The sequence below is a fragment of the Cherax quadricarinatus genome, chromosome 10 (genome assembly GCF_038502225.1).
Source record: "Cherax quadricarinatus isolate ZL_2023a chromosome 10, ASM3850222v1, whole genome shotgun sequence".
Taxonomy (NCBI): domain Eukaryota; kingdom Metazoa; phylum Arthropoda; class Malacostraca; order Decapoda; family Parastacidae; genus Cherax; species Cherax quadricarinatus.
Window position 1 is genome coordinate 4,866,739 of NC_091301.1, and position 14,728 is coordinate 4,881,466.

The window sequence follows — 14,728 nt, forward strand, 5'->3', positions numbered from 1 at the left end:
TGTGTGGTGGTGTTGCTCCCTCACACCGTGTGGTGTTGCTCCCTCACAGTGTGTGGTGGTGTTGCTCCCTCACAGCGTGTGGTGTTGCTCCCTTACAGTGGTGTTGCTCCCTCACACCGTGTGGTGTTGCTCCCTTACAGTGGTGTTGCTCCCTCACACCGTGTGGTGTTGCTCCCTTACGAGTGGTGTTGCTCCCTTACAGTGGTGTTGCTCCCTCACACCGTGTGGTGTTGCTCCCTTACAGTGGTGTTGCTCCCTCACACCGTGTGGTGTTGCTCCCTTACAGTGGTGTTGCTCCCTCACATTGGTGTTGCTCGTTCACACCATGTAATGGTGTTGCTCGTTCACACCATGTAATGGTGTTGCTCCCTCACACCATGTAGTGTTGCTCCCTCACAGTGTGTGGTGTTGCTCCCTCACACCGTGTGGTGTTGCTCCCTCACACCGTGTAGTGTTGCTCCCTCACACCGTGTAGTGTTGCTCCCTCACACCGTGTGGTGTTGCTCCCTCACACCGTGTGGTGGTGGTGTTCCCTCACACCGTGTGGTGGTGTTGTTCCCTCACACCGTGTGGTGTTGCTCCCTCACACCGTGTGGTGGTGTTGCTTCCTCACACCGTGTAGTGTTGCTCCCTCACACCGTGTGGTGTTGCTCCCTCACAGTGTGTGGTGGTGTTGCTCCCTCACACCGTGTAGTGGTGCTGCTCCCTCACACCGTGTAGTGTTCCCACACACCGTGTAGTGTTGCTCCCTCACACCGTGTGGTGTTGCTCCCTCACACCGTGTGGTGGTGTTCCCTCACACCATGTGGTGGTGTTGTTCCCTCACACCGTGTGGTGGTGTTGCTCCCTCACACCGTGTAGTGGTGTTGCTCCCTCACACCGTGTAGTGGTGTTGCTCCCTCACACCGTGTGGTGGTGTTGCTCCCTCACACCGTGTAGTGGTGCTGCTCCCTCACAACTTGTGGTGGTGTTGCTCCCTCACACCGTGTAGTGTTGTTCCCTCACACCGTGTAGTGGTGTTGCTTCCTCACACCGTGTGGTGTTGCTCCCTCACACCGTGTAGTGTTGCTCCCTCACACAGTGTGGTGGTGTTGCTCCCTCACACCGTGTGGTGTTGCTCCCTCACACCGTGTAGTGTTGCTCCCTCACACCGTGTGGTGGTGTTGCTCTCTCACACCGTGTGGTGGTGTTGCTCCCTCACACCGTGTGGTGGTGTTGCTCCCTCACACCGTGTGGTGGTGTTGCTCCCTCACACCGTGTGGTGGTGTTGCTCCCTCACACCGTGTGGTGTTGCTCCCTCACACCGTGTAGTGTTGCTCCCTCACACCGTGTGGTGTTGCTCCCTCACACCGTGTAGTGTTGCTCCCTCACACCGTGTGGTGTTGCTCCCTCACACCGTGTGGTGGTGTTGCTCCCTCACACCGTGTGGTGGTGTTGCTCCCTCACACCGTGTAGTGGTGTTGCTCCCTCACACCGTGTAGTGGTGTTGCTCCCTCACACCGTGTGGTGGTGTTGCTCCCTCACACCGTGTAGTGGTGCTGCTCCCTCACAACTTGTGGTGGTGTTGCTCCCTCACACCGTGTAGTGTTGTTCCCTCACACCGTGTAGTGGTGTTGCTTCCTCACACCGTGTGGTGTTGCTCCCTCACACCGTGTAGTGTTGCTCCCTCACACCGTGTGGTGTTGCTCCCTCACACCGTGTGGTGTTGCTCCCTCACACCGTGTGGTGGTGTTGCTCTCTCACACCGTGTAGTGTTGCTCCCTCACACCGTGTGGTGGTGTTGCTCCCTCACACCGTGTGGTGGTGTTGCTCCCTCACACCGTGTGGTGTTGCTCCCTCACACCGTGTGGTGGTGTTGCTCCCTCACACCGTGTGGTGGTGTTGCTCCCTCACACCGTGTGGTGGTGTTGCTCCCTCACACCGTGTGGTGTTGCTCCCTCACACCGTGTAGTGTTGCTCCCTCACACCGTGTGGTGGTGTTGCTCCCTCACACCGTGTGGTGGTGTTGCTCCCTCACACCGTGTGGTGGTGTTGCTCCCTCACACCGTGTGGTGTTGCTCCCTCACACCGTGTAGTGGTGTTGCTCCCTCACACCGTGTGGTGTTGCTTCCTCACAGTGTGTGGTGGTGTTGCTCCCTCACACCGTGTGGTGGTGTTGCTCCCTCACACCGTGTGGTGGTGTTGCTCCCTCACACCGTGTGGTGTTGCTCCCTCACACCGTGTAGTGTTGCTCCCTCACACCGTGTGGTATTGCTCCCTCACACCGTGTGGTGGTGTTGCTCCCTCACACGGTGTGGTGGTGTTGCTGCCTCACACCGTGTAGTGGTGTTGCTCCCTCACACCGTGTAGTGGTGTTGCTCCCTCACACCGTGTGGTGGTGTTGCTCCCTCACACCGTGTGGTGGTGTTGCTCCCTCACACCGTGTGGTGGTGTTGCTCCCTCACACCGTGTGGTGTTGCTCCCTCACACCGTGTGGTGTTGCTCCCTCACACCGTGTAGTGTTTCTCCCTCACACCGTGTGGTGGTGTTGCTCCCTCACACCGTGTGGTGGTGTTGCTCCCTCACACCGTGTAGTGGTGTTGCTCCCTCACACCGTGTAGTGGTGTTGCTCCCTCACACCGTGTGGTGGTGTTGCTCCCTCACACCGTGTAGTGGTGCTGCTCCCTCACAACTTGTGGTGGTGTTGCTCCCTCACACCGTGTAGTGTTGTTCCCTCACACCGTGTAGTGGTGTTGCTTCCTCACACCGTGTGGTGTTGCTCCCTCACACCGTGTAGTGTTGCTCCCTCACACCGTGTGGTGGTGTTGCTCCCTCACACCGTGTGGTGTTGCTCCCTCACACCGTGTAGTGTTGCTCCCTCACACCGTGTGGTGGTGTTGCTCTCTCACACCGTGTGGTGGTGTTGCTCCCTCACATCGTGTGGTGGTGTTGCTCCCTCACACCGTGTGGTGGTGTTGCTCCCTCACACCGTGTAGTGTTGCTCCCTCACACCGTGTGGTGGTGTTGCTCCCTCACACCGTGTGGTGGTGTTGCTCCCTCACACCGTGTGGTGGTGTTGCTCCCTCACACCGTGTGGTGGTGTTGCTCCCTCACACCGTGTGGTGGTGTTGCTCCCTCACACCGTGTAGTGGTGTTGCTCCCTCACACCGTGTGGTGTTGCTCCCTCACACCGTGTGGTGTTGCTCCCTCACAGTGTGTGGTGGTGTTTCTCCCTCACACCACACCGTGTGGTGTTGCTCCCTCACAGTGTGTGGTGGTGTTGCTCCCTCACACCGTGTGGTGGTGTTGCTCCCTCACACCGTGTGGTAGTGTTGCTCCCTCACACCGTGTGGTGGTGTTGCTCCCTCACACCGTGTGGTGGTGTTGCTCCCTCACTCTTTGCGTTCTGTTGGTTACGAAATTAAAGACCCATCTATACATTTTTTCCTATTATGCTTTTATCACGCATTTTGTGCGCTATTACACCAAGATCGCACTTGTCGAAGGCTTCCACAAAGTCTTTGTATACTGCATCTGCATTCTGTTTATCCTCCAGTGCATCCAAGACCATGTCATAGTGGTCCAGTAGTTGTGAAAGGCAGGAGCGACCTGCACTAAACTTACGCTGCCCTGGGTTGTGCAACTGCTGGCTAACCAAGTGGCTGGGGATCTTGCTTCTTAGAAGTCTTTCAAAAAATTTTATGATGTGGGATGTTTGTGCTAGAGGTCTACAATTCTTTGCTATTGTTTTGCCGCCGCCTTTGTAGAGTGGGATTATGTCTGTTGTTTTTAGTGACTGTGGGATGACCCCCGTGTCTAGGCACCCTCTCCATACAGTACAATGATACAGTGTTACACTACGATAGTGTTACACTGTGATACAGTGATACACTATGATACAGTCTTAGTATTTTTCAGTATTACTGTCACATGCTTGCACTCTACACAGGTCTTTCCATAACTGGACGACAAATATTTTTATGCAATCCTAGCCTGTAAACTGAAATATACCAGTGTATACATAACTGGTGAATTTTTTGGTGGGTTAGTGGATGGTCGAGAGTGTGAGTGTGTGTGTTATTAGATGTCAAAGGCACTTGTCAAAAGACACTGGCCCCCTCCCTCCCCCCTTTTTTTGTGTGTGTGTGAATAAAGAGTGGTGGAGGTACAGTGGAGGGACGTAGTGGTGGAGGTACTCACCGTGGAGAGTATGGAGGGTCACATAAGAGAGCGGAGGACACACACTGTCACCCACGGCGCCACCTGTAACAACAACAACGCCATTATATACAACATCCCAACAAATGTGTCAATCTCAAGTAGCCACAACAGAGCGGTGCTTCAGTAACACACCACATACAAACAACGTACATACAAGGAGGTGATTACACACACACACACACACACATTATATATATATATATATATATATATATATATATATATATATATATATATATATATATATATATATATATATATATATATATATATATATTTGGATTTCTTCCTGAAGCCGTTTGAATATTCCACTTCCCCTACCACCCCATCTTTTCATAATTTTTTTTTTACCAATAGGAATATTTTATTACAAAATATGGTACAGAAGATTTAAGAGATACATTGTTGATAAAAAGGTGGCATATACGGTACATGTTACGTGTGTATCACCGATTATAAGGCGAAAATCTCATCCAGCTCCTCAGAGCTGGGGCGTGTGCCCAAAATATAGCAGGCATTACCCCTTGGAAAAGCCGCACTGAGCCGCTGGAAAAGAAAACTAGCTGCCCTGGGATCCCTAGTTACCCTGATAAGTCTTTTTCCCAGCTCCTTAAGGAACTTAGATGCACTCTTTCCCCATGAGCCAAGGGTCTCTGAGCCTATGGGAACAAATATATAATGATAGGCAAGTTCTCCATATTTTCTAGACTTTTGGGACTCCCTGAAGCTGGCAGCTGCCCCTCCTTCCTAACTGGTGTATTGGAGTAGATATCAGAGAAGACAATAAACGTACCTCAGGGAAAACTCAGGGTTCTCCCCGGAGCTGTTTGAATATTTTCTTCTCCTACCACCCACTATATTTTATATTCTATGGGAACATTTATTAATAAACAGAATACATTTACAGAAAACACAAACATGAATACAATGGTACAATGTGTTAAAGATCATGAATTCCTCCAGCTCCTCCGAAGCCAGACGCGAGCCAAGTATGCAGCAAGCATTTCCCCTCTGGATGGTCACGCTGAGGCGCTGGAACATGAAAGTGGCTGCCCTTGGGTCCCTGGTGGTGTCGATGAGTCTGGAACCCAATTCTTTAAGGAAACGTGTGGCATTTTTTCCCCATGATCCTAAGGTCTCTGATACCACTGGGACAAATTGATACTGCTGGCTTATGTCCCTGTACTTGCTGACCTTGTACTCCTCCCTGTGGTCAGCAGCTCCTCCCTGTCGCCCCACACTGTGATGGATATAGGTGTCAGCCAGTGTGGACACACAGGTATAGCCCCATGTTAAGAGCTTGCCATTCTTCCAAGGATAGATGGTGATCCCGTTGGGGCGGTTTGCTGGGTTGTGGATATTGTTGGCTGCTAGTGATCGGGGCTCCCTCTCGGCTGGGCATCCAGCTGCAGCAAGGGTTCTCTTTATGATGTCGTTGACTTCATTGTGTCTTGCATGCCAGCCCTTGGTTTTGGAACAGTTAAGACCATGTAGACCGTATTGGTCTGCTTGCACTTCGCTGCAAATACATGCATATTCTGTGTGAATTGGGGCAGCAAGGCGCAGAGCCACTGCAATACAGAGGGTCGAGTCGCGTTCCCATTGCCGATATGGGAACTGTTTGGAGGAAGTCCTCAGAGTGATGTGTGCTCACAGCCTGGAGACGGACAGTCTTCCTATCTGATGTTGCAGCCCTGAGCATGTTGGCAAGCACCTTTTCAGCGATCGGGCCATCCCAGCTTGAATGTCTGTGAGCCAGTGCTGCACTATGGTTTGGTGCTGGAGCAGCAGAGTCTCCCATTCAGTGTTGGCACTGGCATAGCTAGGGTCCTGTATTCCTGCCGAGTCACTAAGGTTATCAGGAAGAATTTGTCTTATCAACTCGTTTGATGCTATGGAAGAGGATAGGAAAGCTGGTAGAGCAATCTGGGAGGATCTGCGTACCCCCAGCCCCCCAAGCCTGACCAGAAGTGAGGCTTGCAATCACTGTCCATCTTCAAGGGAAAGATTCAATACACACTCTAGCATGGTCTTAAGGAGAGAGTCATATTCCTTGAGTTTTGGACTGCTGAAGGCTGGGGAGCATCTCAGAAAGTAGGTAAGTTTTTGGATTGACAGGCACCTGGTGAGTAGGTAGAAGGCATCATGTGTGTCAATGTCTTTTATCTTGCTTTCCATCGTCCAGAGGTGGGAGACCTGTTTTTTTTCTAGGATCAGATCGATGGCACTGGACCCAAGATGAGCGCCAAGGAGAGTGCTATTGGCTGGATCAATGGCTCGGGCTCCTGGTAAAACGGCGCTAATATTCTGAATTATCTGTCGATTGGTAGAAACTATTTCACATTTGGTGAGGTTTAAAGATAGGCCCAGGCTTTCTCCCATGTCTTTAATTTTACTGATGTCCTCTAGGAGAGATTCTGTTGTGCCAGCTAGGGTACCATCATCCAGGAACCAGATATTGAGCTCACTGGAGAGTGCTTATGTAACTTCCTTGATGACCAAACAGAATAGAAAGGGAGGAGAGAGGATCCACCTGTTGCACGCCCTCACATGAGTCAATTTCATGGTCCCCAAACAATAGTTTGGAACTCACACTATAACACGATTCTCTGAAGGGATAAAGGGAAGGGAAGTTTCTATAAACTGCCTGGAGAGCAGCATCCCTTCTGAGTTGAAAGCGTTGGCAAAGTCTAATTTAACCAAGGCTTTTTCATCGGGCATGTTGTTGATATATACTCGTGCTACTTGGGCAGCTGCTTCACAGCCCTGTTAAACGCCAAAACTGAGCTTAGTTGGTTTCAGCATTGCAGCAACCTCTTGATTCACCCTTCTTACTGCAGCCTTGGCGACTAGGCGCCGTAGGGTGTTGCCCACTGCAATGGGCCTGATTCTGCCATCCTTTTCCCGGAGGGCACACAATGAGGCACCAAAGAAAAGGGGTGTGATGGCCTCTGGGACACTGCCAGACAGACATATATATTGCAAACAATCGCAGACGGGCGATCTTAACTATGCAAGACAAGCCATGAAAGGGGGGGGGGTAATCTTTAGCTCAAGTACTTTCACACTTCTCAGTGAGTCATCAGGAGCTGTGCAATGTTGCAAGAGAGCAACCAAAGCAGGGAGAGAGGTCTCAGAGTAGTGTAGTGCGGTTGTGTCACCGTCCATGGTTACCCTTAGAATGTGGTTAGTGTGGTTACCCCATATGGGGAGTAGTGGGATGACCACTAACCACAGTCTACTCTGAGACCTCTTTCTCTGCTTTGGTTGCTCTCTTGCATGCAACATTGCATAGCTCCTGATGATGCAGTGAGAAGTGTGAAAGTACTTAAGCTAAAGATTTCCACCCCCCATGGAAGTGTGTATATATATAATTATATATATATATATATATATATATATATATATATATATATATATATATATATATATATATATATATACACTTCCTCTTTCAGAGACTCAGTGTTGCGATTCAGAGGGGAAATGCCTGCAGCATTCTGGACACGCGACCCACAGCCGGGGAGCTGGACGAAGTATTCGAGATGTAGCTCTGAGTTATCTATGTTGTTCTACTCCCTATTGTATTTTTGTTAATGTATTTTGTCTTTAAATAAAGTTTCCACAGAACATAAAATATAGGGGGTGGTAGGAGAAAACAATATTCAAACAGCTTCAGGGAGAACCTCGAGTTTTCCCTAAGGATAAGGGTCCCCAACTCAGTTCCAGAGGTAGTACCTCTCTCTCTCTCTCTCTCTCTCTCTATATATATATATATATATATATATATATATATATATATATATATATATATATATATATATATATATATATATATATATATATATATTACTTACGAGAATGAATAAATATTACATGAATATGTTTGCCGATGATGCACAATTCTGAAGCAAGGTATTAAATCAAAATAGGTGTATAGTCCTACAAGAAGACTGAGATGAAGTGAGCAAGTGAGGTGAACGTATGTGCATGACGTAATGCAAATGAGAAGAAATGAAAGAGATTATCTACTTACAGAGTATAAATTGTCCTATAACACTGCATGAAAGAGAGAGAGAGAGAGAGAGAGAGAGAGAGAGAGAGAGAGAGAGAGAGAGAGAGAGAGAGAGAGAGAGAGAGAGAGAGAGAGAGAGAGAGAGAGACAGACAGAGAGACAGAGACAAAATAAACATGAGGTCATCACTAAACTACAGCAGTGACAAACTCTTACACTATAATGACCAACTTCAACAGTATTTTTTACACACATCTACCTATCTATATATCTTTTATTCTAACAAGATATATTATTCCATTTTCTTCAATGAAGGTTGGTATTAAGGAAGCTGAGCATAAAACATGTATTTACCACAATAACATTTAAAAAGTAGTATGTACCTTGTGCATGAACGAGGTAGCTGAGACAACCCGTGACATGCCTGTGACTGCTCCCAGTGTTTCTCTGTCTTCACAGCACCAACAAGCGTAAAAAAAATTCACCCAAAAGTGGTGGGAAAATGGATTGCATATATGCATTGATATATGCCAAAAAAAATGAAGACCAAAAGTGGTATATGCAGCTGTAGGTTTTGCCTTAAAAATACAAAAATAAAACAGTTGACATACTGTAAAATGAACATCAGAGTGAAGAATAATTTTTACGAAGAATGACTGAAAATACTGGAAATGATGTCATAAGTAGACACGATAAAAATGAAGAGAAAGATAATAGCATAGAAGATACTACAAGTGTACGCGTAAACAGTTAAGGGGATACGAACCCGTCAATTAAAACTATGAGAAATCAAGAAAAAAGCAACACCAGGAAATATTTCTTGACCGATGAAGTGGAAGGAAACTTTGTTATTGTCCAAGAGAAAGTAGTGTGTATTATGACCCCTTGAAACTAAATTTACACACACACACACACACACACACACACACACACACACACACACACGTAGGACTACAAAAGGATCTAGACAGGGTGTAAGCCTGGTCCAGTAAGTGGTTCCTGGAGTTTAACCCCACCAAGTACAAAGTCATGAAGACTGAGTAAGGTCAAAGAAGACCGTAGACGGAGTACAGGCTTCGGAAGCCAAAGGCTACAAACCTCACTCAAGGAAAAGAATCTTGGAGTATCACACCGAGCACATTTCCTGAACCGTACATAAACCTAATAACTGCTGCAGTATATGCGTGCCTGGAAAACCTAAGAATAGCTTTTCGACACCCGAGTGGAGAGTCTTTCAAGACACTGTACACTGTGTACGTCAGGCCCGTACTGGAGTATGCAGCACCAGTTTGGAACCCACACCTGGTCAAGCACGCTAAGAAATTAGAGAAAAAGCAAAGGTTTGCAACAAGACTAGTCCCAGAGCTAAGGGGTATATCTTACGAGGATAGGTTAAGGGAAATAAACCTGGCGATACTGGAAGACAGGAGGGATAGGGAAGACATGATAACATAAAATACTAAGAGGAATTGACAAGATGGATAGGGATAAAATGTTTCAGAGAGGACACAGCAACAAGGGGTTCACAAGTGGAAGATGAAAACTCAGACGAGTCACAGGGATGTTAGGAAGTATTTCTTCAGAGTTGTCAGGAAGTGGAACCATCTGGAGTGTGATGTAGTGGAGGCAGGATCCATACATAGCTTTAAGAAGAGGTACGACAAAGCTCTTGGAGCAGGGAGTGTGTGAACCTAGTAGCAACCAGTGAAGAGGTGGGGCCAGAATCTGCCACTCAACCCTTGCAACCACAAACAGGTGAGTACACACACACACACACACACACACAACAATCGAAACAATTATTAAACACAAGAACTACCAGGAAACAATATTTGTATAAAGATCGTTTTATTTCAGTTTTCTTAATGACAATGTTTGTGTTAATGGTGAAGGAAATTGCTTAGGCTCGCTCCTTCAAGGAGCTCTCTTGACGCTCTCTTTATGTGATGTTATTCTCCTGTTGATGTGTTTCTGATACCCTGTTCTTCCTCTGTTGATGTGTTTCTGATACCCTGTTCTTCCTCTGTTGATGTGTTTCTGATACCCTGTTCTTGCTCTGTTGATGTGTTTCTGATACCCTGTTCTTCCTTTGTTGATGTGTTTCTGATACCCTGTTCTTCCTTTGTTGATGTGTTTCTGATACCCTGTTCTTCCTCTGTTGATGTGTTTCTGATACCCTGTTCTTCCTCTGTTGATGTGTTTCTGATACCCTGTTCTTCCTCTGTTGATGTGTTTCTGATACCCTGTTCTTCCTCTGTTGATGTGTTTCTGATACCCTGTTCTTCCTCTGTTGATGTGTTTCTGATACCCTGTTCTTCCTCTGTTGATGTGTTTCTGATACCCTGTTCTTCCTCTGTTGATGTGTTTCTGATACCCTGTTCTTCCTCTGTTGATGTGTTTCTGATACCCTGTTCTTCCTCTGTTGATGTGTTTCTGATACCCTGTTCTTCCTCTGTTGATGTGTTTCTGATACCCTGTTCTTCCTCTGTTGATGTGTTTCTGATACCCTGTTCTTCCTCTGTTGATGGTTTGTTGGTGAACTTCTTATATTCTATTGTTACATGCACTTGTTAAAACTTCTCAATCCCTCCCAGGAACGAGAGAAACAGAGTATTTTGTCACTTTTCCTCCTAGCAACAAGAGAAACATTGTGGAGTATGTGGTTACTGCCTTTAGTTACAGTTTCATAACCAACAGTGAGCAGGAAGTCGTCAACCACCTTACCTATACTTTCAGTTCCAGCCAAGCGAGTGTTATTGTCGACCGTATTACCACTGATGTCAGTTCCAGCCAAGCGAGTGTTATTGTAGACCGTATTACCACTGATGTCAGTTCCAGCCAAGCGTGTGCCATTGTCGTTACGTCATTGCATCTCAACTATGCATTTCACGTACACTGTGTTAGTGAACGCTACGGATGGAAGCACCTGTGCAACTATAGTAACACTCAGAACGCTTCTAAGTATTGAAAGATGAGGGTATGGTAACACCTTGGCGACCCACAATAGACTCACAAATTCACTGTCTTGCTAGCCATCATGGCGTCAAGGTAACGTGGCTTCACCCGCGTGAGCGTATTTTATTCTTCATCTTAGATACGGAGTATTTATATGTTAGGTCATAAGAAGGATGGCGAGAAGGGGAAGGACTAGGGTAGGACAGATCAGTGAATAATGTCGAGAGTGAATACCAAGGGAGACTTAGGAAAGGTTAAAACAGCCTAACAACATAAGTTGCGTTGAAAGTGTTCTTTTTTTTTTTGTTCGGTCACAGAGTGAGGCATGTGTGCTAGAGATAAACAAGATAGAAAGTGAGAACTTTGATTTACCTATATATTTATTAATCCCTCCTAGAAAAGATGAGCTTGTACATAAAACGGAAAATATCTTCGGAATTTATGGTTTAAGTCCCAAATTCTAGTCCATTCCTGTGTTTATTTAACAGTCTTTTATTGCGACTTATCATGGGCGTTATATGTTTGGTATCTGGTTGGAGGCGAGCCTTAGGTTTATTTAGGTATACCGTACACAGATAGTATGGGTGGTGCTAGCCCCATGCCAGGCCGTCGGCCTGCAAGAGTGAGAGGAGAGTAGGTCTTGTTTGTCAAGTTGTTGACCAATTAGTGAGAGCAGAACAGGATCTGGTGCACTCAGCTCTATATTAAACTAGGCTCACCAGATGGCAGCACGTGCTAGGGGGCTAGAATACTTGGTTCGAACCCCGGCTAGTCGTAGTATTGTTATTTGCTTAAAACCACTCGTTCGTGGATGCACTGTGTGTACTGCTCGCGAAGACTGCTATTCCAAACGGGAGGAGAATGAAATTAGGCCACGTATGTGCTCGCATCAGGGGTGACATGTCCAGTGGTGCTGGGCACCTGATGTTTGTAGCATTGATGACTCAGTGGTCTAAGGCGTCTCGGGAGGCGTGCTAAAATACTAAGGGTTCGATTCCCAGCTAGTCGCAGTGTATATACATATGTCGTGCCGAATAGGTAATATTGGCCAATTAGCAAGAACTCATTTAAAATTAAGTCCTTTGTAAAAATTTATTTTGTACGTTTAGAGATATACATTTTTTGATTTACGTTAATGTAAAAAATTAATAATTTTGTACAAAAAGAACCTTAGAAAACTTACCTAGCCTTATTATAATAAGCTCAATTTAATTTAGCCTAATCCAGCTAAATATATTTTAGATAAGTTTACAATTTAATAATAAACAAACACAATGAAATATATTTATTTTAGTTAGGTTCAGAATGATTTTTGCGAAATTATTACAAACACAAATTTTAGCTTGCCTTATTCGGCAAGAAGAACGTTGCTATTTAAGCCAAAAATCACAAGTTTCACCTATTCGGCATCACACACACACACACACACACACACACACACACACACACAAGGGCAAGCACACACAGAACTATCCTCAGAACCCCACAACCTATCACACCATCGCAACAAACTACAATCCATACTCACAGCTTCCACCCCAATACCCAGCTATAGAATCCCACAGTATGCTACTAGGTCTCCCACCCTCACAGGCCCCCAAACCACAGTGTTGGAAAGGAAACTGAAGGTATGGTACACAAACACTGATGGAATAACAAATAAGTGGGAGGAGTGGCACGAAAGAGTCAAAGAGGCATCACTGGACATCATAGCTCTCACAGAAACCAAGCTTACATGTATGATAACAGATGCCATCTTTCCAACGGGATACCAGATCCTGAGGAAAGACTGATGGAACAGGGGGGGTGGAGGAGTGGCACTGCTGATCAAAAACCGATGGAATTTTGATGAGCCGGAGAGAGGAGACAGCGAAGAAACAAGAAATTACATAGTGGGAACGCTTCACTCTGGAGGTCCCAAGGTGGTAATTCCAGTGATGTATAACCCACCACAGAACAACAGGAGTCCAAAGCAAGAGTATGACGAGAGCAATAGAGTGACGGTTGACACACTGGCTGCAGTGGCCAGTAGAGCTCATGCATGCAGGGCGAAGCTCCTGATCATGGGTGACTTTAACCACAAGGAGATCGATTGGGAGAACTTGGAGCCACATGGGGGCCAAGATACATGGAGGGCTAAGATGATGGAGCTGGTACTGGAAAACTTCATATACCAACACGTAAGGGACACTACAAGAGAGTTTACCTGGAGTTTACCTGGAGAGAGTTCCGGGGGTCAACGCCCCCGCGGCCCGGTCTGTGACCAGGCCTCATGGTGGATCAGAGCCTGATCAACCAGGCTGTTACTGCTGGCTGCACGCAAACCAACGTACAAGCCACAGCCCGGCTGGTCAGGAACCGACTTTAGGTGCTTGTCCAGTGCCAGCTTGAAGACTGCCAGGGGTCTGTTGGTAATCCCCCTTATGTATGCTGGGAGGCAGTTGAACAGTCTCGGGCCCCTGACACTTATTGTTAGAACATAGTATTCACCTTCAGTAGTGCAGATATTGAGGACATCACATATGATAGACCCCTTGGGGCCAGCGATCATGTGGTTTTAAGCTTCGAATACACAGTAGAGCTACAAGTGGAGGGGGAAGCAGGAAGGCCAGGACGAATGAAGCCAAACTACAAGAAAGGGGACTACACGGGAATGAGGAACTTCCTGAACGGGTTCAATGGGACAGAGAACTGGCAGGGAAGCCAGTTAATGAGATGATGGAATATGTAGCAACAATGTGCAAGGAGGCTGAGGAGAGGTTTGTACCCAAGGGTAACAGGAATAATGAAAAAGCCAGGATGAGATCATGGTTCACCCAAAGGTGCAGGGAGGCAAAAACCAAGTGTGCTAAGGAATGGAAGAAATATAGAAAGCAAAGGGCCCTGGAGAATAAGAAGAGCAGTCGTAGAGCCAGAAATGAATATGCACAAATAAGAAGGGAGGCCCAACGACAATATGAAAAGGACATAGCAGCAAAAGCCAAATCTGTTATACAAAGCTGTTATACAGCCACATCAGGAGGAAAACAACAGTCAAGGACCAGGTAATCAGGATAAGGAAGGAAGGAGGAGACAACAAGAAATGACCGTGAAGTATGTGAGGAACTCAACAAGAGATTCAAAGAAGTGTTCACAGAGACAGAAGGGGCTCCAGAAAGACGGAGAGGTGGGGTACACCACCAAGTGCTGGACACAGTACACACAACCGAGGCTTCTGAGTGAGCTAGATACCTCAAAGGCAATGGGGCCGGATAACATCTCTCCATGGGTCCTGAGAGAGGGAGCAGAGGCGCTATCGAAACAGGGAGATTGCCTGAGGCATGGAAGACAGCAAATGTAGTCCCAATCTTTAAAAAAGAAGACAGACATGAAGCACTAAACTGCAGACCAGTGTCACTGACATGTATAGTATGCAAGGTCATGGAGAAGATTATCAGAAGAGTGGTGGAACACCTAGAAAGGAATGATCTCATCAACAGCAGCCAACATGGTTTCAGGGGTGGGAAATCCTGTGTCACAAACCTACTGGAGTTCTATGACATGGTGACAGCAGTAAGA

At 46.8% G+C, this 14,728-nt stretch overlaps 1 protein-coding gene across 14 annotated transcripts in view; it reads right to left on the minus strand.

Moving 5' to 3' along the window:
- Positions 1-14,728, minus strand: part of pins (G-protein-signaling modulator pins) — a 579,486-nt gene that overhangs the window by 161,234 nt on the left and 403,524 nt on the right. For all 14 annotated transcript variants that reach the window (XM_070083552.1, XM_070083544.1, XM_070083550.1 and 11 more), the window contains one exon: positions 4,180-4,242. The gene's annotated coding sequence lies outside the window, so the exon portion shown is untranslated. The remainder of the gene's footprint in view (positions 1-4,179; positions 4,243-14,728) is intronic.